Here is a 6,000-nt window from a genome sequence, read left to right as displayed (position 1 = left end):
CCGCAAGACTCAAATACATTTTCTAAAAGTTTCAAGAAAAATAAACACTGTAATTAACTGCTTGGTCTCATTTCGTTTTCATCATTATGATAATATAAAAAAATATGATGGTGTCGTGCATAAGGCCCGTTAATTCACCTCAAATTTCCGCTGTGTAACTAAAGTGCAATTTACAGCCACCTTCTAGGTAAAGTGGAAACAAAAGGCCTCGCTATTCTCCCCTCGTTCCACCACACAGAAACTGGGTTGCGATCTTCTGGGCGTTTATTGACTGTTTACGTAAACAAACGGACGAAGCTTGCTTACTACCCATGGAAGCGAAAGGCCGATCAGACACCGTTTAACCTCCTTTCTCGAAGAGATGCGAGGAACATTCACCAGCCCCATCTGTTGAGCCGACGTAAATGATCGAAGCCTAGTGTGCTCACACGATACTACTGCTCGGCCTCCGGGTTTTCAGTACGAGTCTTTGATTGAAGTAAGCCCGAGGCTTACGCTGGTAAGCACTCAGTTCGTCCCTACCGAGGGTGAAACACAACGCGCGCGACTGAGACTCGAGAGAGAGAGAGGGGGTGGCAGACTGGCAGTCAGACTCAGTAGTGCCTCAGACGTCGAGGTGTTTGGATGTGGTCGTGTGTGATCGTAGCCCTTGTTGACCTCTCTCGTTGGTTCGCTTATCTCTTGCACTAATGCCTTTCGCATGTGAGTGATATCACCTGTGCCCCACTGGAGTGTTATTGCTTGGCTTTCCTCGACGCCAGTGAAATGACAGATGAGAGTCCTGTGAGGTATGGGAGGCTATTTTTATTCTTTTTCATTTTCTTTTTTTATATATATGTATTACTTACGTACAGATGCCAGCGGCGCTATGACCGGGAATGTTACTTTGCGCTTAATAAAAAAGGAAAAAGAAGGAAACATTATCTCAACATTTGATCTTGAATCTTTCTTGTCTAAAACTAAATGTTCAGTTAGTGACATCTATTGCAAGGACTCAGCTACGCACAAACACACAAACACGCAAACAAGAAAAAACGCAAACGCTACCATCTCATGGTTATTTTTCTCAGGGGAAATATTTCATAAAAGGACTCTTAGATACCTTAGGAATGCATTAGATCAATGGCGAGAGGAAGCAATACCTTACAGAAGGCTGTCTTCAAAAATGATAATGTTGTTCGCAGAAACGTTTCCGAGAAAAACATTTCGGCTTATTTCTCAAGGAGAAAATATTGGTAGACTGGATTTCAGGTCTTGATTTTTTTATTTTTTATATATAATTTGAGATAATAATTTTCACTGTAAACTTCAGCCTTAGAGGAATAAGAAGGAATGATGTATATAATATAACATATATATATATATATATATATATATATATATATATATATACGTATGTATGTATGTATATGTATGTATGTATATCACACACTGTTGAATAAACTAAGTTCATTTTTCGTACACGACGATCGGTAACTAAACTTGGAGTTAAGAATTCTCTGTACTTGGATCTTTGTACGGTTAAATTTGAAAGAGACACAGCGAAAAAAAATATGCAAAATTAATAAATGAAAATTTGAATAATCTTGAGTGATCAAAGGCAGCATTTATTATAGAAGTTTTGAAGTTGTAAATAAAGTTAGACCCTTAATATATAAATGTAATTTACAGATATCTCGAAAAATAACTTACTGAAAGAGGATATGGGAAGAACATTTTTAATACTTGGAATTTCTAGGTGATCTGATCGCGAAAAAGTCATTTTTGAAAATAATAACTTTTCATACACTTACGAAAAGAGTATAATTTAATTTCGTTCAGGGAAGTTTACGAAGTATGGCATTTTATAGATTAAGCCAGACATTTCATTAAAGAATACAATAATCTCTTTCAACGAAATTTATAAAGAGCAAGATATGACGAAAATTTTTTTTCAAAAATGACTTTCTTTTCTTGATCAAGTCACCTAGAAATGCCAAGCATAATTTTTTTTTTTTTTTTTTTTTTTGGTTGGGGTTTTTGGCATTTAACAGATCAGCTGGGACATGGAAACGGAGAATAAAATCATTTCGTAACCAAGTTTGGGAAGTAATGCAACCGAGACAAAGAAGTAATTAAGAGCTCCACGAAAACCTCCAGAAAGCATGCACAGGCACTTGAGTGAGTGTGCTGCACTTACGGTAAAGTTAAAAGCGGAATGGGTTATGGAAAGGGGAACAGGAGGGGATAAGGACATGGGAGGGGGGGAAGGGGCCCCGGTGGCTTCAAGGAAAGCACTAAGAGAGACACAGTGATAGAGAGAGGAGGGAGGATGGGTCTTGGGGGGAGGGGGAATCGTGGCAAAAGGAGAGAGAGAGAGAGAGAGAGAGCTTTCAATATGAGGCCTCCCAATTTCTTTTGATCTGGGCCTTCTTTTCATCCGTCTTCATCTCCACGAAATACGATTCCCCCCCCCCCCCCCCCCCACCCCCCCCCCCCCCCCCCCCTCCCCTTTTGAAATCAGTGATGCTATGGGTAATCCGACATATTGCCTTCTCTCGCAAATATTTTTCTTTCCGTCCATCGTAATCTAATCTATATATATATATATATATATATATATATATATATATATATATATATATATATATGTGTGTGTGTGTGTGTGTGTGTGTGTGTGTGTATATGATGGTAAAAATGTTCTGTTATAACAGAATACTACCTAATAAAAGGAGCGCTTAAAAACGCCAAAATATAGAAAGTGCTATATTTCAGAGACTGAAGAGAGAGACAGCAGTACTTTTTATATTGTGGCGTTTTTATGGGCTCCTTTTATTAGATATACATATATGCATACATACATACATATATATATATATATATATATATATATATATATATATATTATATGTGTGTGTGTGTAGTTTACCATAACGGGCTATATCCAGAAATTTTTAAAAAATATATTTTACCTCTAATTGCTGAATAGGGCATGAACCCTTTGTGCGCCCACAAAGGAGGCTCATCATCAACTCACTGATCCCATCTGTGCACACTGCGCAGTTGGCCCTCGATGTTGCAGGCATTCTCATTTTTCATAGGTGTAAAGGCCCTCTTTTTCCATTACCTCCCTTATGTCATCCAACCAACCATTTCAGCCTCCCTTCCCTTCCTTGCCAGCAACATCAAATTAGACGCTCTTTTCACCAACCTGTTGTCCTCCATTCTTTCCACATGACCATACCATAACCTTTATTCTACTTCTATAAATCTTCAAATTTCACACCTTTTCAGCTCTTCGAACACCACAGATACCAGACAGGTGCTTCAGCATAAAACCTTCAAACTTGTTTTATTTCCTTTCTAATCTCATCAAAATCCACACTTCACTTTCATGGAGTATAGTTGGCTCATCTATCTCTTCACAAATTCCCGCCTTGGTTTCTATAGAGACTGGAAATATTGTCCTAATCCTTCGCACAAACCCTGCTACCTTCCTTGCTTTACCGTTCGTCCATTGTATTTGCTCTCAAATACGTATACGAGCCAAGTTTTTCTATTTTTTTCACTGGCCAATTTGGCATTTATCTTCCTGGTTTCCGATTATCTTCAAAACCTGACTCGTTCACATTTATTTTGACAATTTAATCTTTCAAAGAATATCTGACTCTTCACTAGTTTCTGCGGTGTCTCTTTGTTGCCCCCAGTCAATATGCCATTCATAATTTTTTTTTTTTTTTTTTTTTTGCTGTAACTACTTCCTATTCACTAACCACTTGAATCGCTTAAACCATAATGCACATTGGCTCAGATTCACTTTTTCACCCAACTATACTCTGTGGTGTTTGCGTATGGTAACACTGCGTCCCGGGCTTTAGATAGTTACATTCATCTTACATTCAACAATAATAACAATATCCTATTTCAAATATTAACAGTGCAATTCGCGCACAGTAAATTATTAAAACACTTTTCAGTTGCAAATGTACACCCAGATATCCTTTTATTTACCTAAAACTTACACATAGCGTAACTATCTAAAGCCCGGGACGCAGTGTTACCATACCCAAACACCACTGGCGGGTGGACAGATGAAAAAAAATAGAGTATAGTCATCTACATATTCTTACTCCTGCTTCAGTCCTGTCATAAACCCTTGACGGTGTTTTCATCCGCGCAGTGCATCTTCACAGTTCCTAACACTGCCTTTCTATTGATCCTTTCTTAAGTTTTTGTCAGTCGTAGTTTCTTCCCTTAACGAGTAGTAGCTCTATAAAGAAAATGGTACAACGATCATTGCGACAACTAAATTGTCTGCTGAATCAGGGAAAAATCTCCTCTCCAGACGAAGTTATCTTAAAGAACCTTAACCGTTTCATACACTTACACAGAACACTCATCGTCAGCTTGTTGAACCCCTATGGTGCGGCATTCGCCGCTTTAGCACTCTTGCACTCCTGGATAAAGCAGCTTCATGTCTGATACATCTTTCACGCCTTTTATCAGTCCCTTTTAGGTGTTTCTCTCCTCCCCTACCTCTAACACTTCCTAGGTATACTCTCTTTTCACCAACTCAACGTCCTCCGTTTTATCTATGTGACCAGACGATGTCAAATCACGCTGATCCCTCCATTAACCTACGTTAACCTTTTTACTATTTCCGCGTATCTCTACGTTTCTCACCCTTTCAGTTTTCTTATGTTGCGTCATCTAATCAAACAGTTCGTCCCCACAGCTTCAGTCTTTTCCTGTTTAATCTCATTTAGCATCCTCTCTCTCTCTCTCTCTCTCTCTCTCTCTCTCTCTCTCTCTCTCTCTCTCTCTCTCTCTCTCTCTCTCTACATATGTATATGATTAGATATATAAGTAAATACCTTTATGTATACTTATATATATATATATATATATATATATATATATTGTAAAAGCGCAAATACACAGAAAAATAAAAGGCAGAAGTTTAATACATAGCACTTTGTGTTGAATTCTAAATAAATAAAAGAGACGATCCAGAATACACAAAGATATTCCAGCCATAAGTTAAAGCCACACACGCAAACCTTAGCACTAAGGAAAGGGTAAGGGCAAAGAACCACGTATTTTGCGCCAGGTTTGTGGCTATGTTTTATGAAAGGTTTATCCCTGATAATCCAGATCATCTCTTTTTAATCGCCCCTCTATAATTTACCCATTTTAATTGGTTTCCTTTTTTGTTTTGTTTACTTTTTAATTATTCCGAGCTGGAAGTCGTCGGATGAAACACAAAAGCTCTTGGTGTTGATTCACACTTTATATTATAATATATATATATACATATACATATACATATACATATACATATCTACTATATCTATAAATATACATAAATAAACGCTAAAGATTAAAATTACATGCAATTTTAGTATAGTGAATGCCCCGGGAAAATAACACTCCGAGATCAACGCAGCTTCTGTGTTCAGAAGAATTAAAAAGAAAGTGAATGAAAAGAAAAAAAAAAGCTCATCAAAATAAGTTAGTTATCAAAGGGTGATTATAAAGAGCTGATCCTGGATAATCAAGGATAATCCTTCATAAAGCACAACCACATACCTGAAGTTAAGGAAGCAAGAGCGAGAGAGTCTTTGTCATTACCTAAATATAAATATTTATATTTATGTATATATGTATATATATACTATATATATATATATACTATAATATATATATATATATATATATATATATATATATATATATATAAGCGAATACCACGGGAAATGATAGACAGGAATCCAAGCGCTTTCGTCTTTATTCAGACATCGTCAAGGAGCTACTGAAGTACAATCGGAGAGGAAGGCCTCAGGTACAAACAGATCAGGAATACCAGATGGTTAATTATCAAAAGGGTAAAAATTAAAAGGGATAATCCAGGATTATCGGATATCACACGGTCACAAACTTAAACAGATTCTGACCTAACCGCATTACAAAGTATCTATTTACAGTCCAAAACATGTAAAAACTGAAGATATTTAATTTTGT

At 37.0% G+C, this 6,000-nt stretch overlaps 1 protein-coding gene across 1 annotated transcript in view; it reads left to right on the top strand.

The window, feature by feature from the left end:
* Positions 1 to 502: 502 nt before the first annotated feature.
* Positions 503 to 6,000, top strand: part of LOC135204052 (uncharacterized) — a 213,922-nt gene continuing 208,424 nt past the window's right edge. The window contains exon 1 of the mRNA XM_064234017.1: positions 503 to 788. The gene's annotated coding sequence lies outside the window, so the exon portion shown is untranslated. The remainder of the gene's footprint in view (positions 789 to 6,000) is intronic.

Source organism: Macrobrachium nipponense, chromosome 44 (genome assembly GCF_015104395.2).
Source record: "Macrobrachium nipponense isolate FS-2020 chromosome 44, ASM1510439v2, whole genome shotgun sequence".
NCBI classification, from domain to species: Eukaryota; Metazoa; Arthropoda; class Malacostraca; order Decapoda; family Palaemonidae; genus Macrobrachium; species Macrobrachium nipponense.
This window is presented reverse-complemented; position numbering and strand designations above follow the sequence as displayed.